This window comes from Pieris napi, chromosome 16 (genome assembly GCF_905475465.1).
Source record: "Pieris napi chromosome 16, ilPieNapi1.2, whole genome shotgun sequence".
Lineage (NCBI taxonomy): Eukaryota > Metazoa > Arthropoda > Insecta > Lepidoptera > Pieridae > Pieris > Pieris napi.
This window is the reverse complement of record NC_062249.1, coordinates 4,581,600-4,606,787: the sequence shown is the minus strand read 5'-3', so window position 1 is coordinate 4,606,787 and position 25,188 is coordinate 4,581,600. Positions and strand designations below refer to the sequence as shown.

General features: G+C 32.9%; 1 protein-coding gene and 1 long non-coding RNA gene across 19 annotated transcripts in view; one reads left to right on the top strand and one right to left on the bottom strand.

The window, feature by feature from the left end:
• LOC125057007 (muscle calcium channel subunit alpha-1) overlaps positions 1 to 13,335 on the bottom strand; it is a 73,446-nt gene extending 60,111 nt beyond the window's left edge. For 14 of the 18 annotated variants that reach the window (XM_047660410.1, XM_047660395.1, XM_047660411.1 and 11 more), the window contains exon 1: positions 7,394 to 7,655. The gene's annotated coding sequence lies outside the window, so the exon portion shown is untranslated. Of the gene's footprint in view, positions 1 to 7,393; positions 7,657 to 13,138 lie in introns of those variants that run through there. The other 4 variants (XM_047660403.1, XM_047660402.1, XM_047660404.1 and 1 more) reach the window with 2 other exon arrangements.
• Positions 13,336 to 14,143: 808 nt separating this feature from the next.
• On the top strand, positions 14,144 to 24,875 carry LOC125057324. Its single transcript, XR_007118190.1, has 7 exons — positions 14,144 to 14,222; positions 15,711 to 15,760; positions 16,567 to 16,718; positions 17,338 to 17,479; positions 17,667 to 17,833; positions 24,402 to 24,578; positions 24,708 to 24,875. It is a non-coding gene; the product is annotated as an uncharacterized LOC125057324 (long non-coding RNA).
• Positions 24,876 to 25,188: the final 313 nt, after the last annotated feature.

Here is a 25,188-nt window from a genome sequence, read left to right as displayed (position 1 = left end):
GATTATATTTATTTTATTTACAGTTTCTGAAAATTTATCCCGAATGTTGTCAATCGAAATCATTCCCGATAAAAAATAATTTATGTCTCTTTCATCCGATGTCTTCTTAGACCTATCATATAAATCTTGTAATCGTGAAAATAGATTGTCGCGTTTTGCTATTAACACGGCTCGTTCAATTTCAAGAGAACTGTTAGCACCTTGTTTCTCTAATGTTGCTTTACGAGTCTCCATATTAACTAAGATATATATATATATCGCGAATTGAAATAAACTAAAATAATATATCGCGGCTCGAAAGGACCAAAATAATGTAGCGGCGAAGACAATGAGAAGTAGGCCGAGGGGCAAGTGGAATGCGGCGTAAAAATAATGGAAACACCACTCACCTAAAGTCCACAGTCTCTTCACCTGTCTTCGTGAGAGAAGACCACAAATAAATCTATATGCACTATAAGCGGAAGAAGCGTAAGCGCAAGCGAAAGCACACGCGTGAGCTCGCGGCGGCGGGTGAATCCTCTCTGCTGCGCGGGAGCATGTAGAATGCGGTCCCCTCCTTCTACACTTTAATACCGCAAAAGAGAAAGAGTGGTGTTTAGGGAATGGGTGCGGTAAGGATAGAGAATGTGATCAGAGAGGACTAAAGGAAACTGGATGGCGTGAACAATATCGTTTCAGAAAAATCTAAGTGCCTATTATACACGTCTCCAGAAACGCAATATATCAAGAACTACAAAACTGAGTTTGTTGAAGCTTGAACTGTGTCCTTAAATATAAGAAAAGAAAGAAGAATTTGTGACTAAACATACACTCACGAAACTTGGAACGTAAGCTTAAATATAGACCATCATATTCAAATATAAATTTACAAGGTTATAGGTTAACCGTATATTTTATTAACACGTTCACCGCCTGCCGCGGTATTTCCGCTGGTGCGGACGAAGAAATCTATGTCCCTCTCGCTGGTGCGTAACGATTATCTCAGGTGTTTGTAAAAATTCGACAGGGACAAATAAATATTTCATCTTGCGGTCAAAATTGTAGGTTTTCCCCATCAAAACATAACGGCAGGCTTTTATCGACCTACCACGCACTGACGCTGCTTTGCATCCGCTGAGTGCGGCAGTGGGCCTATTTCATCCCGCCCACCCAACAGGCAGCTGGCGACCTGATACCGCACAGAGCGCGCGCCCGACCAGTTAGTGTTGTGCTATCTAACTGATCTAACATAGCGTTCGATATTATCAACGATGGCAAGCAATACAAGAAAAATACAAATTTTGGAAAATAGAGTAATTCGCCTAGCAGTTATTGACAGTGATAGTGACAGCAGTGAAGAAATATTTTCCACTAAGAAAAATAAAAAGTATTTCTGTTTCCAAGACAGGCATACATAAGTAAATAAATACATTTTTCAGTTCCTTTAGTAGTAAATGTAAATTTACGATTAATTTAACTTGACGATTCAAAAGTGTACTTGGTTACCCACTTGAATAAAGATATTTTGAGTTTGAGTTTGAGTTGAGTTTACGATAATTCTGTTTTATTTTCGATATTTCTCTGTCCCATCACTACTAAAAATATATTCTAGTGCGGTTCAGGTCGATATCGGCCTGCCGATTTTCCTGCTTTATTTCTCATTTCCTGTTTGCCAGATCCCGGGGCGAATCAAACCTAAGGAAGTTGGGTTCAAGGTCATTCTAACAATATAAAAAAAAAATGTATACATTATGTTTCCACAAAGTTATAGTAATTTAATCTATCCTAGTGCTGTTGGATCGGAAATATCATTGGGGGCGCATTTTGGCCCGCCGCCGCACCTGATGAAAAATTATTATTTTACTTGCCGCAGTGAACGTGTTAATATTTTTTTTGAAGTCGGTCAAAAAGGACCCATGGCAGCCCTTTACAAGTCCTTCTTTTTGTTTGTATAGACAACTATATAGTAAGTTATGATTATTATTTATTTCCCGCCTAGCTACTGCTTATTGTTTAAATACTTGTAACCTATACGTAGTTAATGCTTTGTTGAATCCGGAAATGTTTCTTCTGCCCACGTTTCTTTAGACGTAATAAAGGAATAACCGTACACTGTTATTTAGGTCAAAAGGTGTATACGGCGTTCGATGGAAGCTCCCAGGTAACTCACCTAATTTTTGAACATTTTGGCATTCACAAATTCATAAAGTGCTTATGAAACAAGAAGCATCTTTTCAACAATGTTTTGATCACTTCAGGCGTTGATCGATTGCAAACATAAAAAGCAATAAAAATAAAATATATGTATATTATGGAATATAAGAAACAGGTATTACTTATTCCACGTCCTTAAATTTGAATCGGTAGACATCCCTACTCATCGGCAAAGATGACAGAGGGTGTAGGCCGAAAGAAAAAGCATGCGCAAAGAACTCTCGGTACTCTTTTAAAATAGCAAATGATCATACAAAATGACTGGTGGCAAACAACACTCATTTTAAATCAAATATCGCATACAAATAAGTGATTAAGTAATAAATACACTTTACGTTCCTTCTCTATCTTCTTTTAAATCTCTACTGTACCAGCATCACCTGTCCACATCACATCCCTAACTTTCGTACTAACCGATCTGAAATTACCGTGATTCTTGTCTCGTGCACTTTTTCTTTTTCATGTGAGGACATGACATTTATTTTATTACTTTCCGTTTCACTGTTTACAGATGTGTTAATTACTTTGCTTTGTTCCATTACTTTGGTCTAAGTATACTATATGTCTTATGTAGTTTTGCACTTCTTGCGCTCACCTTATCTATTTTTATTTTCTACAGTGGTTGCCTGAAAGAGATTGCTCGAAAGATAGATAAGATAAGGCCGCCAGCTATTTATATTTCATTATTTTATTTTTATTTCTGTAACACTTGTTTAAAATAAATAAATATTTTTAAGTACCAACATGCCTGGTATTTTCAACGATATACACCTGTTATAAGTACAGTATTTATAACGTTTACCCCTAAAAGTAAAACGTTGTATGCGGAAGTTTAATTATTACAAACCGTCATTTTATTCCCCAGGGGCGTGATCCGGATAACAACACGCAGTTAGCAAACAATTTTAATTATCTTAATAAAATATTCTGAACATACAAGGCCTTCTGAAACTTTCAAGGAGATTGGGGGCTAAATTGTTGAGAAATTATTTTGATTCCCGACTTTTTAGCTTTAAGATACCACGGGAAATTGCGGTGAAAAGACAATATCCAATTTGGTGCTTATCGTCTTAATTAGATTATAAAATATGTCTATTATGGAATATAAGATTCTATATCAAGATAATATATCGCTTATTCCACGTCATTAAATTTGTATCGGTAGATATCCCTTCTCATCGGCACAGAAGACAGAGGGTGTAGGCCGAGAGAAAAAGCCGGCGTAAAAAGCTCTCGGTACTCTTTTAAAATATCAAATCATCATACAAAATGACTATGGCAAACATATATAGAAGAAACCAGAAGGAGGTAGATACGGTCCGCTCTTTATTTATTACTGATTAAGACATACATTGTTTTAATTATCACCTCTTCACTACATAGTATAAAACAAAGTCGCTTTCTCTGTCCCTATGTCCCTTTGTATGCTCAAATCTTTGAAACTACACAACAGATTTTGATGCGGTTTTTTTTAATAGATAGAGTGATTCAAGAGGAAGGTTTATATGTATAATAACATCCATTAAATAATGGAGAAGTACTGTTATTTTTGAGGTTTCTAATGTGATGTCGTAAATAATTACATTTTTTCCGCTTACATTGCAAATGCAAGCTGAACCCTACGAGTTTTATCAAAATAATGTACTAAGTATTGTACACATTGAAAAGGTCTACAGAAAAGTCCGTGATGGTATATGTCTATCTCTTATGGATAACCCACAATAACTTTTTTTTGTCATTTACTTTTTACGACAAATAATGGCTAATTTTCGAAGCGATTTTAACCAATACAGCATTAATCGTTAACCAATTAAACACCTTGAATACATTGTTCATTTAATATAGATCTATATGGCCCTTTACAGCATATGATTTAAATGAATATTTCGAAGATATTACAAATTTAAAAGTTGCGGGACGCAGCGCGTCGGAGGCCGCGGTTCTCCCTATACTTTATAGCACTTTGAATTTAGTATCAGCATTGCATCCGTGCGAAGCCGGGGCGGGTCGCTAGTAAATTATAAAAGCATAAATATTACATTATTCATGTGGTTAGCGAGAAATGTTATTATCCATAAAACCCCCTTCTTCATAAAAACTAAATAATCCAATTAAGTCCAATTTAACAAAAACACCGTTCATTATAGCGTAAATACAATTTGACGGAAAGAAACAAATTAAACAGCGTTTGGAATAATATAGTGCAATATCACTAATTAATTTTCTATGAATACATTCGTATTCATACGATTTGAACCTATTTCAATAAAAATACATAAGACTTGTATATAAATAAATTTAAAGCCTAATCCAACTTAAAGTAAATTATTTATTTAAGGAAATAGTAAATAAATAATTCAGCAGTGTACTAACACAATTATTAATGTAAAATACATCTATGTATATTGTATAATTGCTGCGTACGTGATCTTAGAGGTAAATGAAATCAGTGCAATTATTCCGTTCGAAGGAACAAAAGACAAATTAAAAAAAAACTTCATAGACTTACACGATCTAACACGAGTGCTCTTTTTCAACGCACTAGTTTCACAAAGGTGACGTCAAGTGACAGGCGAGATTCTTTCATTGGAAGCCGTTTGGAATTCATATATTGAATGTACCGACACATATTGCTACACTACTGTGTGATAGAATAATGAATCAGTACAATAGTCATCAAAGGCGGTTTCCACTATAAACATAAATATTTCTGATTCATCTTAACATCGCTTACATAACCCTGACAGCTTATAGATGAACAAAATTATTAGAAATGTTGAAGTTATTTATCTTATCCTAAACAAACTAATTTAAATAGACGAGTTATTCCGTTATAACTACAAAGATGAAACATTTAAGTACCATTGGATCACATGAACTCACAGGCAAGCTTCGATATTATAAGGCCCAGCCTTGCGATTCTGTAACTCACTTTTCGAACTCTCACAGCGGTTTTCGCAGCGGCGGTCGCGCTCAAATCAGTCGTGAAGCAGTCATTTTACGATTTGGCATTCTGATATACAATACGAGTAAACTACAAGCTCCGTCCTATCCGCTTGTCAAGACGTAATGTAAAATTGCTTAACAGAATACCATGAGATTCCAAAAATGATGTGAGTGACGAAGGGATCGTTGTGAGTGCGAGGTGCACTCACGGATTAACAGAATCGCACGGCAGAACTCATAACATAGAGCTTAAAGGAGTTCTGTAATTTGTGGTATTGGGCGAAACCGAATAGAAACATCGCTGCGATGATGGAGACAATATTGTCCACAGAAATCGTATTTTAGGAAACTTATTGTGGACAATATACATAAACATCGTAGATAAAAAATACATATTTTTATTTAATTATGTAAATAAACATAGAATTATAGTAGAGATTCTGTTGCTGAAAAAACAGTCTAGTAAAACGGGCAATCATTTTAGTTTTCATCTTATATTCTAGCTTCAAAGCAACTCATCAAATTCTTATTAATTGAAGTTAATATTTTATTAAGATAATTAGAAATATACCAGCCAAGGGTGGTAACTTGATTAAGCCGAGTTTCAGATAAGTAATCTAAAGTAGATTTCGAGACAGCGTTAAGCCTGCGAGATTCAATCATGACGCTTTGTCAGACATTCACAACGAGAGTCCTTCGTTGTCATCTCAACTGACTAAAGGAACGAAAATTGTATAATATGTATATACTATTTATAAAAACATAACTAGAAGGTAAAAAACAACTGCCCTGCGATTCTGTAACTCACTTCACGAACTCACACAGCGGTTTTCGCATCGGCGGTCGCTCTCAAATCAGTCGTGAAGCAGTCATTTTATGTTATGGCATTCTGAAAAGGTGGGAGCTTGTACTTTATTGTTTATCAGAATGCCATAACATAAAATGACTGCTTCACGACTGATTTGAGAGCGACCGCCGATGCGAAAACCGCTGTGTGAGTTCGTGAAGTGAGTTACAGAATCGCAGGGCTGCTATCTGTTATGAAATAATTACTCTGTTAATAACATGAAGTTACTGTTAAATATAAACATTCTGTTTAAAAATTGAGAAACTTACTCAATTCTTTGCCTTTATACTATTGAGTTTGTACTTATATATTTTACGTAGGTACTATTTTTTTTAATTTGGATAACTTGCAAGGTAAAAAATTCAACTAAATTAAAATTCAACGCCTTCAAAGATTTTATTGATTCCCGTCCGAATGTTTTTTTAATAAAGGGATCAATGAACTACCTATGAGATGAAAAAGGTGCACAGATGGCAATGGTACATACTTTGATTAATTAAATATATTCTATTTTAAAAAAATATACTTTTTGTTCCTCCCATACAAAACGCCAAATTCATTATATAAGGACCATATATTTATTAGTTAATATATCAACTTGACCTACTTGGATCTTATTACAAATATTCATCAAGAAACAAAAAAGAAGAACCCATACTTCGAAACATCTTGCTTACCATCTGGTGAGTTTGATCACATCTAGTAATAGTTTTAAACATGCATTTTATAAGCTAGCTAAAAATTCTAGAGCTGTAATTAAAAAATAATAACGTCGTCCGATATTCAATGAGTGTCATTAATCATGCCTAATGATATTTGTGTTCTAGTCATAGCTCCATAGACTCGAGATTCATCTCATTAAAAATCTAGTACATTTCAAAACATAGATTGAAGAACCATAAAAAAACTGAAGCTTTCGGTTTCGAGGTATATTGAGTTTCGGATAAATTATTGGAAATTATTATTTCTTTAATCAATTTTTATTACACTACAATTGGTCGTGATTTAATTGTAAACAGAGCAACTTGTTAAACACTGAAATTTGACTGGGACTTAGTTAATACTATTATAAAGTTTATAATTTTAATTTTCATTTAGCACAGCTACACAATTGTTCATAAAATTGTAAATTAAATTATATCTTCACCTTATTTTTAAATATAGAAAACATAGTTAAAAAAAGACCGATTGTATAATAAGCCAACAATTATGTAGAAATAAAAAATCAACAACAAAATTAAAATTTTATAAATATAACAATTTTTACACGGACAACGGAAAAATTTAAGGAATTGTCAACTATATATAAGGTAATGCAATGTTTGTATAATGCATAATAAAACATTTCTTATAATAATTATTTTAAACTATCATTACCTAGGGTGTCTGTCAAATAGCGATACTTACAAGGTATTTGGAAGGTATAATAGGAAACACAATCTGTACACAACACACACAAAATAACACGTAAGTCCACTCAAATTGAATTACATATTTACACTATATTCACGTTTAATAGTGCCCGCGCCATTTTATTAATTTGTTTTTGGAACACACCTCGAATTTTGTTTTTTAATATTTTTGCAAGGCGACGGCTGTAGGTTTAGACGGGCGGTGCGATCTTGGAGCGCGCGCATTCGGTATTCGGTAGTGTTGGGTACTGAGTTTATCGACAAATAGGAACGTATTCAGACTTCGCAAGTAGCAGACTGTTCTAGCAGCGAATGCAGCATAGGCGTGTGAAGCATATAATCGGGCTGTTTACTTTTGGAAAACCTATAAAAATCAATGTGTTATCTTTTCTGCAATATTAAAAAAACCAAAGGAAGAAATACGAACGATATCGTTAAGATCGAAATGTCTTTATTTTTTACATCTGGCATAGCTGTCACGGACGTGGTTACATGACGCACAAGCAAAAAGTAATGTTCGTATTTATACATTGTACATGTACATTATTGTGTACTTCGTAGAATATAATGTTCTTAATACTAAATTGATTTTCAAAATGAACGAAAATGCAAAGTCTACACAATATATCTTTATTTATATAAATGTGCTGTGTCTGTGTATGTAATTAAACTCCTCTTAGCGGGTGGACCGATTTTGATAAAAAAATTGTGTCGGTTCAAGTGGAACGAGATTTACAAGTAGATGGTGTTTTTGTTTGAAATTTTTGTATTCAAAACAACAACAGGAAAACGCCTGATAGGTCAGCTAGAAAATAATTATAAATTTATACGATACGATTCATTTTAAAGATCGATGATCGTACATCCCTATTCTGAATAACGACCAACTTCACTTAGTTGAGTTGGATGCGCGGCGCACGTTCGCAATTCAACTAACTTCACAGAATGCTATGTGACCTCGTTTTGACGCGATGAATTATTTTCGAAACAGCAACGCATTGCCCACCTTAGACACTTGTTTGTTTTCTTACCCTTTGTTTCCTAAATGTACTTTAGTACTCTTATATTTAACAATATTTTTTGCTTTTTATTTCACGAAATTATCTTTTCCTATTAAACAGAACTGTTTTAATCAAAACATTGTTATAAAATTCATTGTTAAAAAATAAAAAAAAATAGAATATAGCTGTATTTTTAGGAATTATTAAATGAAAGAGAATCGCGTTTCTAATACTATAAAAAATGTATATAAATAATACACTATAATGGGACATCTTAAAAAATACAGATTTAATAAAAAAAAGTTGAGAAAGGTAGATATAATAACCGTAAAATCTCTACAGTGTACAAAGCAAAAGCTACGTAGGGCCTCTACGTATTTGCGTAGCAAACTTGTAGCTGTCCTCTACGCACACTCGTGGAACCGACTGTAGTACTTTGTTGACAGAGGAGACAGAAGGATTTACACGTAAAATATTTTAATCATATTACAGCCATTGCGACGTATAGCATACAGATATATGGAGGGGGTCAAATTGATGTAGTTCATCTGTACACGGTAGACAATGATATTCTTCTTAGAAAGCGAGCAGCTGCTAATGTAAAAAAATCTAACTGTTACATCTCTGAGTGTCTATATATATCACAGAAAGAAAACAGTATGTAGAAATTTGTTCGAATTAGTTCTTATGGTTATATATTTGCCAGGGGTTCTAAGTTCAAGCAGATGCCTAATGCTTGCATATACCGTAAAATGTTAAAAAAAAATCAGTTTTTTTTTTCAATACGAGCATCTTCAGAGCGATCTTTCCAAGATATTTGAATGGAGAGTTTTAAATAAACTCTCACCTATAAACTTCACCCGCTCTAACGTACCTATACTACTTATACGAAGGCTCGAAATCAATCAATCGGATGACGCCGGTATCGTGGTGTTGTGTTTGCGCCGGACTGGATGTTTCGTAAACACATAAGACAGATTTGTCGAAAATCCTAAGAAAAGCTTGGGTTTAACACAATCAAAGGATTTAGCGAATATATTGTGAAAGTACAATGTTGTGCTGGTGACAAGACATTTGGAGCATAATTCCGTGATTTGGACTCCCTATGATACTAAGTAGGTATATGGCGATATTGCAGCGGGTACAAAACTAATTTTTGAGGCACCTTAGAATGTACGGTGTTCATCCTTTCTATCCATTTATGTGTCCTTATTGCGATAGACTTAATAAAATTATTACATGGCAAGGGTAGCAATTCGGGAGTACTAGTGCCTTAGTCTTAATATACCTGATGGGTACGTAAAGAGACGATATCGTCCACCGTTACAATTTGTGCCCACAGCTAGAATTAACTGTATAAACAGGGTATATAGTAAATGTATAACATTAGTCAACGAGTTACATAGATTAACGTAATTTCAGATTGAAAATAAGCTAAAGAATAGCTTGTTTTTCCCTGTTACACATCGACTGTGTTTTTTGTAAATACATAAAAAAAATGTAAATCTAAAGAAAATATTTATTGAAATACTAAAAACAGTTGCAAAAGAATTTGAAATGTTGAAGTTCTCATAGACAGAAATAATTACAATCGTTTTGACATTTCGAACATTATTCATTCTCTCAAAGTAGCAGATGACATATATACAGAAAGAACGCTCAATCAATCCAATAGCTTACGATATCAGTCGACAGAGGAGGCCTGTGCCAAATTGCTCTTTGAATGGCACGGACTAGATATAAAAAATGAATACCACAGTAGCGTAGCTGGGATTTCTGCTCTGGAAAATGTTCAAAGACTCAATTTTAAGAAATCAAAAATGCTAGAACCCTATCTAGAATTAAAATGATCAGTCTTTGGTTTTGCAATACAAAACAAAATGGCATGGTACTTACTATACCGAATATACTAGGTTCACATATATAACATATACACACATGTATAACATGATTATCGTTCCTAAGCTTGGTTATCGCTCTAAAAGTTTGATAGTACATATGTCCCTCATGTACAAGATGTTCCCACTCTGAGAGCTAAAGGCGTTGGGGAGGAATGGAAGTTTCGGTATAAAGTTATACAAATATAATAATAGTACTTGACATGAGTTAGTAACCTAACTTTAGTTACGTTACATATATATATTTTAGTTAATAATTAGAAGCTTCAACAATCATCGCACACTTGAAAAAATGAACCCTTTCGTTTTTACCACAATCTCTAATAAACTGTAATTTAACATTCTCGTTCCGATAATGTCCAATAACATAAGTGTTAGATTTACGAACTGGTCAATAAGTCTAGTTAGTTTTGTTAATCCGGCGGCGCAACCGCACTACCCCTAATGTTATCTTAGTTATAAGCTTAAGTTTTAAACAATTAAAGCCAGTTGTTACAAAGCTTCAAACATAGTGTTTTATTTGAAAATATCCATACAAAAAACCGCCACCAAACTTAATTCACGCCAAGATAAATCCTCGATAATATTTCTTAGTAAAACGATGTAAAGCGAAATTTATGAGGAATTAAGAAATTAACAACTTAATTAAGCCCATGTTCGTGAGCATATTAAAAAAAAATGTTTGTTCAATTTAATTAAAGCGCTTACAAGTTATGATAAAATCAACATGCGATGAAAACATATTTTCATAAAAATAAACACTTAACAATATGTTATTTTCTAAATATGTTAAAATGACTATTAATTTGTATACTATATATTTATTTATTTTGTAATCTATGATAAAAATTAAAATATTTAAAAATGACTACAATTAAATAGGTTAAATAAGGTAGCGTGAGTTTTACTACGCTTAAATAAGATTTGTGGAAATACTAATGAGTCATACATTCATGTATGAGTTTTTTTTATAATTGGGTAAATGTCTTCCATTGTTTTGTTTACGTGTAGACGATATAATATGATATAATATAATATAATATAATATAATATAATATAATATAATATAATATAATATAATATAATATAATATAATATAATATAATATAATATAATATAATATAATATAATATAATATAATATAATATAATATAATATAATATAATATAATATAATATAATATAATATAATATAATATAATATAATATAATATAATATAATATAATATACAGTAGAACCTCATTAAGTCGAACCTCGATAAGTCAAAAACCTCCAAATCTCGAAAAAATTTTTTGTTCCCTTCCCTTAAAACACCAAAACCTCCATTACTTGAAATCTTTACCCTCTGTTAATCGAAATAATCACCGAGTCCCTCCAAGCCATTTTGGTACATATTTTCACTCTATAACTCGAAAAATTAAATTTGACCTCTGTATCTCGAACATAGGAACGTTTTATTTTACAACCTTTACAACTTGATCATTTGGAATTTATTATCTCTATTGTTCGAACAAAAATAAGTTACCGACTTTAAGAACTTGCCGACAATGTGAGTACACTATTGTTTCTTAGAAAACATTTTAGGAGTAAACAATAATAAATTTATGACTCATGGAAACACGTGTTTACTTGCTTTGTGTCAGGTGTTCAATTTTGATTCCCTTTGAAATTTAAGCCAGTCATTTGTTTTCGACTTAAATACTGTCAGAAGTAGTTTGGTTCTACTGCAATACACATCAATTAGTACAACAGTTAACATGAGTGCTGTGAAACGTAAACTAAAAACTTTGAGTCTTGCTGAAAAAAACAATATTTATAAGAATGAAACTCAAACTCTTTATCTCGAATCAAAATCCGCTAAGTCGAAATCCTCCATAAGTTGAAAACTCTATAACTCGATTTTTTTGGCGTCTCCCTTGATGTTCGACTTATAGAGGTTCTACTGTAATATAATATAATATAATATAATATAAAATAATATAATATAATATAATATAATATAATATAATATAATATAATATAATATAATATAATATAATATAATATAATATAATATAATATAATATAATATAATATAATATAATATAATATAATATAATATAATATAATATAATATAATATAATATAATATAATATAATATAATATAATATAATATAATATAATATAATATAATATAATATAATATAATATAATATAATATAATATAATATAATATAATATAATATAATATAATATAATATAATATAATATAATATAATATAATATAATATAATATAATATAATATAATATAATATAATATAATATAATATAATATAATATAATATAATATATTTATATATTCTTCTAAGTTATAAATCATGAGATTTCATGTGTCAGTAGGATACCATCATACTAGCAAATAGAAGGGTAAAATATTTTTTGTCACAAATTAAGGAGCCCTTGCAATGAATAATTACTAAGAACGTAATGAAAAATTACTCGGCCTAGACATGCCTAAAGGTTAATATTGTTAGTCGCACAGCGTTTAATTACTGTCAGTCATTCCATGTGCTTTGGACAGCCTCGTTTATTAGTTAGCTAGCCTTTATAACCGGGTTTACTTGATATTAATAAAACCTTCTACCAGTAAAGTAGTTGGATTTATTATTTTATTAGTTGTTACTTAAAAGAAATCAAATCTTTAGACATTATTTATAATATTAGATAATTAAACGACCCAAATGAACACATAAATAGTAAATTTTCGGAATTCTTATAATTTAAAAAAGGTTACCTATGATTTAGCCATCTGGAAAATACTTGAAAAATGTTTACTTTATAGGCTGTAGGTATAGCTTACCGTTTAAATACCCTACTTGTTGAATGCGGTACTTATTTTATAATGCCATTACAAAATAGGCATTCGCAAAATGAGTGAACTTCACGTTTCTTTCACAGTTCAACTACACTCACTATTTTGCGAGAATTTACACTTCCTTGAAATGTTGGCACTGAATTTCCGATTTAGGTTATTACGAATATTTTAGATTTTATTACACCTATTTATAATTAAAAGATAAATATAGACGCGCGCGCGCGACGCTCGCTTACAGATTAATAAGCTTCCTCTTAGATATATTTAGATGTTTAGAAATGCATATTTTATCTGCGGTTGATGAAAATATTCGACATTGATTTCTTAGTATTACGTCAATAGAGTATGATTTTGTATGAAGTTTTAAATCATCTAAAAAAGAAAACATTAATTATAAGTATGAGTTAATAATTATTCTATATCAAGAATTAAAACACGTGATACATATAGGTATTGTCGCAAATAAACAAAACATTTTCACTCTTACATTATTAATAAAAGGTTTGTTTTCTTTAAATAAAATTCAATCAATTTCCTTTATTTCAACTAATACAAGAGAAAGTTTACAAAAGTATATATGTATACGTATATTGTATAGAAAAAAAAGTTCTTTATAAAGGTTCTGATGCACAGCTGTCCTCTTGTACAGCTTGGCTTTGTAGCACAAAGGCCTCCTCCAGCTGTTTCTTCCTATCCCTGGTAAGTCTTCTGCCAAGTCTTTGCCACAGAGGACCGGTCGCTTTTAAAAAAAAATATATGTTCTATAAAACTAATCTAAAATTCTGAAACTAATCCTAAAACTCATTTAAATAAAAATACTGTAACGGGTTTAAAAGCGAAATGATTGCATTATTTTTATTATTAAAATATATGTCGTTTTCTTTTATTCGGTTTCCTATAACTTACTTAAGGAAATAAACATTTTACAAATCTAAAGAGGTAATTGCGGCCTTCACAGAAGAGAAGATTTAAAAAAAATATAACGAAACAAAACACTTTTCTATTGACATAAGTCAAATGATATCCAAATTTTAGTCCGTTAAGTAAACCAAAAAAACTACAAAAAACAGTAAGTACTTTATTTTTACGTTTGTTTATATAATTTAATATTATCGTATTGTGTTACGAAACGTAGTGTGAAAATTGACCCAAATCATTAAGTTTGCATGTGTGAAGGATATGAATACTCTTTAGCTATAACCAATTTAACTATTGTTTTTATCATAGAAAAGGTTACTTCAAACCTACGTTGGTAAAGTCATTTAAAGGGGAGTTCAGAGCCTAACTTAAGTCTAAATAAACAAACAAAAAATTGTCAAGTCTTTAGGGAATTAGATAAAGGGTTGCAGGTAAGGTGAAGATGATGGTGTCGGGATAAGATAATGGGTTATCTGCGATACGCTTTTTTGCTCATCACCGCCTTCCTTACTTTCATCACTGGAATACATAGTTGCACACGAAAAGTCTACATTGCCTGCAGAAAACCAGCGCCCTGTGGAAAGTAATTGTAAGTGACTTTTAATATTCTTCTTATAAGTGACTGAATCATTTAACCAATAGGTAGTAACGGAATAAATTACTTCATGAACCGTAATAAAAAAATACATTACGAGTACAAGATTTACTGACGGGTATTTCTGATATGAGCGGTGTTGGCCTTGTGGCTTTAGCGTGCGACTCTCATCCCTGAGGTCGTAGGTTCGATCCCCAGCTGTGCACCAATGTACTTTCTTTCTATGTGCGCATTTAACATTTGCTCGAACGGTGAAGGAAAACATCGTGAGGAAACCTACATGTCTACAACCAAAAAGTCGATGGCGTGTGTCAGGCACTGGAGGCTGATTACCTACTTGCCTATTAGATTTAAAAATAATCATGAAACAGATTCAGTAATATGAGGCCAAGACCTAAAGACGTTGTAGCGCCACTGATTTATTTTTTATTTCTGATATAGCATCCGGTTCTTATTATGTTGCCCTTTGCCAAACAAATTGAATACTCAAACATAAATGTAAAATATAAAATTATATGTTTGAAAAATCATTTCAGATTTATAATGGCGAAATTAAACTGGGTATTCTTCTACACCTTACTGCTGGTTATATTCTCTATAATCGCCACCGGAAGTGCCTGTAAGAAGAAGATTCCTTGTAGTGGTCGTGCACCATGCCGGCGTGGACCTTTCAAAGACTAACACACGCGTAAAAATTGTGACAGATTCCGTAACCTGCTTAGCTGTGAAAAAGTAAAGAATAAGGAACCTTTTAAAAGGCTCCAAACATGTTTAAAATAATGAGCGTTACGAAATCTTTACATGGAAAATCTTACTAGCATGTATAGTTTGTAACTTAACGAATGTATTTGACAGAAAATAAACCACATATGTAACAAAACTTATACCAATACAAACTTAAAAGATATAAACGTTTTATTGATTAAAGAGATATGATTTGGGTCAAATTCCACTTGTATGTTAGTTATTATGTACTTATTTGCTTACTAATAGATTTTTGGTTGCAGATTTTGGTGGAAAGACTCAAATCATTTCTCTTTGCAGGTGAAGCGGCATTTCCAATGTAGTGAAATACCAGTGAATATTAAATCAAGGTATAGTCATTTTCCTGATTCTTCTGCACGTTCTGAAAAGTAGGTTTATGTACTTTGTCAAGCGGTCGAAACCTAGTCTTTTCTATTTGTGATATATAGAGACGATCGATTTATCTTTTAACATAGGCTATAAGATGTATGCAAAAACATATACTTTAATGTGTGACAAAACTATCAGTCAAAAGTAAAATGAGTAACAACTTTTATAAGTCATAATATTTCCTTATTTTCTATCCTTACAGTAACTTAATGCAATAGAAAGATTATTACTAATACAAAAATATAACTAAAACATAATGCCATATATGCCGTGAAAAACACAAAACAAGAAAGCCTAACCCTTTTTCTAATAATTTAAGAGTAATGCTACCTTTGTATTTAAAATATATTTCGTACTTAATGTATCTGTACTGTATCGGGCCGACATGGTTGCGAAATGAAAACTCTTAGGGAGGGTGATAATGTTTGATGGAAACAAAGCGTGGTGAGATTCGTTTGTGATTGAAGCATACAACACACATTCACAGGGGACACGCGGTGTGATATTATCAGTTAGTCCACTTGTAATAAAACGTACTGTTTTCTATTTCGTTTTACATTCACGCCATCCGGGCTTTCCTGTTTATTGTGCAATAAGTTAAAACACCTTTAACTATGAGTCTTCGGCTCAAAATCAGTACGATGCTATACTCAAAATCTGAAAGGTCTCGACATTAGCCACTGAAGCAGCCCTCTATACTGGTCAAGGGCCCTTTAAGTCGGAGGAAGCAAGAACGCCCTTACTATACACAAGTTTTTCAATTTAGAGTTTTGGCCGTATACATAATGGCTTTAAAATGGTACTGTGGAAACGAGTAGCGGTCCTGGTTATCACGTTACTGCGTTTGGTTGTCGCGTGCGGCGGAAGAAAAAGAGTGACTTGCACCCCTGAAAATCCCCCGTGCAAACGGTGAAACCGGTAATCTTTTTTAAAATAGCTGACCCGAACGGGCCTACCTTTTTATATGTAGTATGACTAAAAACTTTAATTGATCTCTCTACTCATCCTCTGGGTCTTGGCCTCATACGCTTTTTTTTTTAAAGCAGTGTGCAAACGGTTCTAGCCCGTTACACCGTGATACCGCCCGCCGCCCTTGGACACACACTGGTAGGCTTGCAAGTACGTTGCCGATCTTGGTAAATCTTTGAACGACCCTAAGTCGAATTGATTCGGAAATACCTCAATGGGCAGCTGGTTCCTCAAAGTGATGGTGCGCGACACGTGCCTTACAAAATAAGCCAGTTATTTAACGACGGACGTCAAGGTGATACGACTGGTGATACAGCCTTATATGCTTTACATACATTGTTTATCGATCCAAAGCATGTCGTATTCCTTACGATATTATCTATATCAATAAGCGCAAGCAAGTGTATGAACCGCACATAGAAAACGCCATTGATAAAAATCGGGGATTAAACCCACGGTTAGGGTTTAAGCGCGTATTCTTAACCGGCTAATACTTAAAAGCTAACAATGATCCACTGTTACCATAGTAAAAAATCATTTATGTACTTCATAAAAATGTTTATGCTAGGGGAATGGAAACAGAGTTATATCAAGAAGTAGTGGTTCTACTAGTGACCCTCTTACTTTCCTACCTGGAGTCCTGCTTCGCGTGTACCAGAGTTCGCTACAACGACTGCTCGGATACAAGTGCTAAGTGCCGAAAGTAATAGGTAAGTGAGTGAGTGAGAAATTAGGCAGATTGTACGAACACATTAAATATAATTTAAAAGCTGTAGACGTGTTCACGCTGCCCAACTATAAAATATTCTGAAATAACTAGTGTAAATTCTGTGTTATAAGCGAAATAAGATTATAGAATATTAATAAACACGAGTTTATAGACGAATTTTATTTCAGCAAACATGCCGTACATCAGTGAATTTGTTCTGGTCTTCGTTCATATCGCTCTCTGTGTTATGAATGCGGGAGAAGCATGCAACAGAGATAGGAAGCATTGTTGCCAGAGTGACTGTAGACCTTGTAATCAGTTTGGTGGTCCAAAAGCCAGGGGCATAAATTCGAAGGTACGTGTACTTTGTCTTAATAGCACTGAACTGAGCGTTACATACCTACATAGTGCGGACTGAACTTCTGTAACTTCTTATTTAGCTATAGATTTCCTTATTCAAAATAACTTCTAATTGTAAATAATAATAGCCAAATAGCCTTCTTAGCTAACAACAAACAATATTTGTTTCACGTTGGATCATACGAGTAATTATATAAGAGCCTTGTTACCAGTATTTCATTTAGACTTTTGTCCAAAGTTATATCAGTCTTGCCTTGTAGTATAAGTGAAAGGCTTAGGACCTATTTACGATCTTCAAGTATATAGTAGTATACATAAGTTACTTTCCATTTACGATACACGGCTACTAAGGGGTACAAGTAATAGTTGGTTTATCATATTTTGATTAGCCTACGTGAAATTTTAACTGACCATCTTTATATATATAATTCTTCTGTGAGTGTGTATGTCACTTTTTTTCGGTCGGGCAACACCGTTGATAAGACGTCAACAAAACTTCTCCCAATTAATTAATTAAATTTTAATTTAATTTGTTTATATTTTACACTTAATTATCGATAATATACTAAGTAATAATCAATACTTTGTAAGAACAGTGCCATTTTTCCATGTTAAGTGTGTAACGAGGTGCAAAACTGTATATTGTATCAGAAAAGTTCGCTGTCAAACTAAGTTAAACTGTAACGATAATTGTAAAGTGCATTATCATCTTAAACTTGCGTGTAAGTATATTGATATTATTTCTTTATCACACACGTTTACTACAACGGTGTCTTGGTGTTTATTGCCAAGGGATTAACTTGAACTGATTAACTTACAACCTCAAACTTTGCAACTCTTCTTCTAACTTTGACTTAACACCCATCTGATTTGTCACTTCTCTATTTTTTTGCATCTGGAATGGATAGAGTGATGACCAGAAGGGGTGCTGCTCGCTTGGAGGAATCAAAACTCCAATTAACATTACAGGAATTAAATAAATACAAAAATTTGTGTGAGGAGTTGCAAAGAGAACAAGATGACAATGAGAAGGAAGTGCTTCAAATTTTAAACAACAATACCAAACTCAAAAGTGAGATGGCTGAAATTCATAGCGAATTAGTAAACATCACAGAGGAACGGGATAAACTTAGATTATTAGTAGATCAATTTGATCAGTGCAGTGATGAGTTTGATTCAACTCTCAAGCTCAACGCAGACCTTAAAAGTAGATTAAGTGAAGCCCAAGAGACAATCCACAAAATGGACGGTGCTAGCCAGAAAATCCAGGCACAATATACACATGCTCTGTTTGATAGACTGGTTGGTGCCGCTCCACTGCCTTCTGCCAACTCAGTTTTGGGAAATAATAACCAAATTGAAACGATAGACTTAACTTGTGATAACACAGTACAGAAAATAAGTTGTAGTCACAATAAGTTAAAGAAATATATTAAAATTAAGAAATCAATTAAGAAAACACAAAGATTTATTAAAAACAATAAAACTACCTGTAAAAACAATTTTAACTCATTAAATAAATGTAAACAGTTAAAATGTAAGTTCGATTATAGAAAATTAAAATATGAGGCTGATATACAACACCTTCAGTCAGAGATTCTCCGTTTGCAGGAATCCTTGAACAATATTAGTTCTAAATATGACACCTCACAAAAGGAAATAGGAGAATATATACTGGCAATGGATGGCTTGATAGATCTGTGTAGTGAGAATGAAAGGATGTTCAACTCCTTAGTAAACAGTCAAACATCAGACTGTAAAACAGATATGTTGGGTTGTTCACAGCCAGCTGTTTCTCTGGAGTCGTTGCCACCTGTGACTCATTCTGCGGAGTTGTGTAATAGCCTCACAAGTACTTCCTTCGCCACACATGTAAACCTGAATGTTAAATCTAATGTAATAAACAAAAATCAAATAATGATATTTAGCGATGAAATGGGCAAAAACATATCTTATAAGTTATACCAAAATTTAGGTTCTCAGGTCATAAATTGTTGTATGCCTGGAGCTTCCTATAAACAAATATTAGATAAAATAGTAAGTAATAGTTATTGCCCATCCACAACTATTGTACTTTTAATTGGGAGAAGAGGTAATGTAACAGTAAATATGTTAATCAGTTATTTTGAAAAGTTATCAAAACTTAATGTAAATAAAGTTGTCTTATTTGCTTTTCCTTATGGAAAAGGTATGTCACAGACCGAAAACAATGCTAGGTACAGATGCAATAATAAAATTCATACAATGACACTGTATAATAAACAATTTGAATTTATTGACACTAATGTCATCATTAGTTATAATTACTTTTTGACAAAAGATAACTATTATCTTTGTAATTATTATATTGGACAAGTAGCAAATTCGCTATCATATTGTATTTTAAACGAAGCCAAATGTTTGGCTAACCAATCTGCTCCTATTGAGCAGATAGATAATAGTACCTTTTCTCAAGATACCTTGGAATTTGTTCCAAGTAATTATTTAAATTAGATTTTAAGACAAAAGAGGTGATCTCTGGCAATAGTTCTAGTCATAGTTGTTTATTAGGAGATCCATCAAACTCCTTAAATGTCAATAATAAAATCAATAATAAGCATATTTTAAATTTAGTACATCAGAATATTCAGGGTTTGATGGGTAAAGAATTGGAGTTGGAGTTGTTCATGAACTGTAATAACATTGATATCTTATGTATTACTGAACATTGGTTAAAGGACCACCAGTTCATGTTTAGCTTCAACAATCATCTGGTAGCCAGCTCGTTCAGCAGAGTTAATTTAATACGTGGAGGCTCTTTAATTATTGCTCGGAATAATCTTAAATTTAAAGAACGTACCGACATAGTGAGCCTGTCTGTTGAGCGAGTTGCTGAGATAGCATGTATTGAGCTTGAGCAGTTCATTGTATTGAGTGTATACAGGCCCCCTAGTACTTTATACGATACTTTTGAAAAAATCCTAGAAGATGTATTAATAAAAATATCTAGTACTAATAAAACAGTTGCCATCTGTGGAGACTTTAATATTAACTTATTAGATAAATCTAGTATTGTTAATAGATTTTTAATCTTATTGAAATCATATAATTTATATAATATTTTCCTTGAGCCAACTAGAATAACTGCCACCAGTGCCACTTGTATTGACAATGTTTTTACAAATGTGAAGCCAACTTTCTACTCAATTATTAATCTGTTAGATTCAGATCACTGTGGCCAGTTGGTTTCATTTACTAAAGACATTGTTAAAGCAAATCGAAAAAATGTTAATTTTGTTCCAGTAACCAGTTATCGTTTAGAACTTTTTAAAAATAATTTAAATGAAAAACTGCCTGGTTTGCCTTATCACAATAACCCTGACCAAGCTTACTCTTCATTATTTAACATGATTAATTCTCAGTTTAAGAAGGTTTTTACATCTAGATCAGTTTCTGTTAGTGATCGAGTTTTGTTTAGTGACTGGGCCACACCAGGTATTTTTAAAAGCAGAATAAGATTATTTGAATTATATAATGAAAGGAACCATGATCATAGTGAAAGGTTTAGGGAGTATGTTAAAAATTACTCTAAGACTTTTAAGAGAGCCTGTGCTGCCGCAAAATCTTTACACATTAAAAACAAAATACGATCTTCTGCAAACAAAATTAAAACTACTTGGAATATTATTAATTCTGAAATAGGAAGAACCACAGTCAAGAATAATGATTTTCATCTTAAAATTAATGATATAGATGTTAGGGCGGATTTGGAGGTGGCAACCGAGTTTGAATCTTTTTTCACTAATATTCCTGTATTAACAACTCAAACTTTGTTGTCATCTTCCGGCTCCGCATACAACATACTTAAAGACTGTGTCGCAGAATGTGGGACAAGTTTTGAATTTACAGTTGTTAGTGCTAAGGACATTCTAGATGCATTTAAAGATTTGGAAGTAAAAAAGTCCACCGATCTTTGGGGGTTGTCAGTTCAAATAATATCCTCAATAATTGAATGTATTTCCCCATTTCTGGCAATTGTGTTCAACTCTTGTGTCGCATCTGGTGTGTTTCCGGACTTAATGAAGTTAAGCAAGGTGATTCCACTCTTCAAATCTGGTAGTACAACCGATCCTACGAATTTTCGCCCTATCTCAATTTTGCCTACACTGAGCAAAATTTTTGAGAAAATAATTTTAAAGCAAATGCTAAAGCATTTTAACAGACAGAATCTTTTTCACTCCAAACAATTTGGATTTACTAAGGGTCGGTCTACTGCTGATGCAGGTGTGGAACTACTCAAAAATGTATTCGAGGCTTGGGAGAATTCACAGGATGCTTTAGGCATATTCTGTGACTTGTCCAAAGCTTTTGACTGTGTTTGCCATGACACACTAATCAAGAAACTACACCACTATGGCATTAGAAATAAGGCTCTTAGACTTCTCAGTTCATATTTAGACAATAGAATACAAAGTGTAGATATTAATGGCAAAAAATCAAAAGGATCTGTGGTAACTATGGGTGTTCCGCAGGGTTCAATTCTAGGTCCTTTCTTATTCCTTATTTATATCAATGATTTACCTTTTTGTGTAAGGGATGATCACAAAATCCTATTATTTGCGGATGACACTTCGCTTGTTTTTAAAGTTAAGCGTCAACTTGAAAATTTTGACCAAGTTAATTTGGCACTATCTAAGGTTGTCCATTGGTTTAATGTTAATAATCTGCTTTTGAACTCAAGTAAAACTAAATTAATAAAATTTTCTACGCCTAATGTGAGGCAGTTAAGCACCAATGTACAACTGAATGGAGTAGAGTTGGACCCTGTTGAGTCAACTGTTTTTCTTGGCATTACTGTTGACGCCAAACTACAGTGGGGCCCACACATTAACAAATTGTCTGGAAGGCTCAGTTCAGCTGCTTATGCTGTAAGGAAAATTAGACAAATTACTGATGTGGATACTGCCAGAATTGTTTATTTCAGTTATTTTCATAGCTTGATGACGTACGGCATTCTCCTTTGGGGAAACTGTGCGGATATTAATACAATCTTCTTATTACAAAAAAGGGCTGTCCGCGCTATATATAAGTTAGGTCCTAGAGTTTCTCTCCGAGAGAAATTCAAAGAGATAAACATTCTGACTGTAACTTCACAATATATTTTTGAAAATTTACTTTATGTTTACAAAAACGAACCGGATTTTGTCAAATTGTCTGATCTTCACTCCCGAAATACTAGGAACAAAAATAATTTAACAGTTCATGCTACTCGCCTTCATAGAATAAGCAACTCGTTCATGGGTCAATGTATACGCTTTTACAATAAACTTCCTATGGATGTTCGTAAACTTCCCCTTAAGAAATTTAAATTTTTTATTAAATCAAAATTATTAACTAAAGGATATTACAAGATATCCGATTATTTAAATGATAGAAACGCCTGGGATTGAGCTGCTCGCTTATACAGCTATCGCTTGTGTTTTTGTAAGCTGTCTTTCACTTCTTTTTTTTTTTTTTTTTTGCATGTTGTACATATTTACAATCTGACATGTCTTGTGCTTTTGCATATGCATTTTATTTTATTCTATTGACATGTTTGTGCTTAGTGCATATTCATTTTTTTACATTTTTTTTTTTTTTCTATATTACTGACATGTTTTGTGCTTAGTGCATATTCATTTTTTCTTTTTCTACAGTACTGACATGTTTTGTGCTTTTGCATACAATATTTTACACTTTGACATGCCAAGTGAATAATGATTATATTTCGATTATATTTTTCAATTTCATTATTTTTTCCTTGCTTTAAGGTACACCTTAAAAATACATTTTGTATCCATTGTAAGTGTAAACATTATGCGGGTATATCATAAACTCTTTTGCTTGATTTATAATTTGATACATTTTAGTCTATAGTTATTTTGGGCTGGCGATCTGAGTGAGTTGTTGCCCCACATATTTTTATGGTGCCACTGGCGGTATTGTTGTGTACCGGGTTGTGCAGCTCCCTTAAAAATGGTTGAGCTGCATGAGCTATTCGGGGCATGCTAGCCGTCTGCTGGCACAGGCTTGCTCAGATCGATCTGGTTCTTTCTTCCAAAGACCAGTCCAGTAAATACTCTGCATTTGTTTACACCAATTTATTAATTTATTATTGTATTATCTGGACTATAAAAGAGACTAAGACCCCCGAGTTTGTTTCGACATTTCTTCTCAGGGCAGTCAGTTAGGAAATGTCGACTTCATCTAGTTTAGGATGACATTGTAAAAGTGATTTATATAGTCCTACTTGCAAGAATAAACTATTTCATTTCATTTCATTTCATTTCACTGAACTTCTCTCAAACGACTGGACCGATTTTGATGAAATTTTTTGTGTGTGTTCAAGGGGATCTGGGAATGGTTTAGATTCACAAATCAGCCCGCCAAATGGCGCTGCAGTCGGTACTTTCATACTTTGCTTTACTAATCGCTTGAAATATCATGCAGGACAACGTCTGTCGGGTCCACTAGTTTATCTATATTACTGACTACTTAACACATTTCTCAAGCATCTCTTTAATTTCCGTTTACCTTCGCAACAGTGACTGGTGAAATAGCAGAACATGTCGCCGAAGAAGTTATTGCTTATCTTTCTAGTCCTTATAACTTGGACACTGGTGCTTTGCTGTAAACGCAAGAATGCAAACCCGCCGTGTCCCAAATATTGCATTCCTTGCAAGTATAAGGGGCCTATTATAGAAGTTGTATATCCAAAACAGGTAAATTTAAATATCGTCCATAATTTTGAATATAAAAATTTATATTCGGCTGTGTGCGAAAGTGGGTTTACGTTTGATTATTTTGCTTTATAATTTAAGATGTGTATTTGATTTATGAATTTTTTTCAGGGAAACAAGACTTTAATTTTATCACCGGTACAAGAGTAAATACGAAATGCCCAGCGGGATAAATTGGTACATAAAAATAAAGTGTCCATAGAAGAATACTTAGTTCCACTGTTTGTCCTATTTTATAAATGTTATTAGTATTCAATATACCAAATACCGTGCCATAAAGCATACGTGTTTTATTTCTATTAAAAAATTTTTTTTGTTGGATCTTAATATTTAAACGGCACAATCGATAAATAATTCTCGCGTCACAATGTTCGTTCCCATACTCCTCCAAACCCCTAAATGTTAAGTTATATTAATAAGTTTTCATTCCGGAAAACCGATCAGTCTCTGGGGTAGCATAGGAAAATGTTCCATGTTGATATGTACTAAAAATGTAGTAAAATCACGTTAAGGAGAAACGGAAGTTCGCGGGGGCAGCTAGTATATACATAATAAAGTCTATAATAATATGTAATTACAAATGCGAATCGTA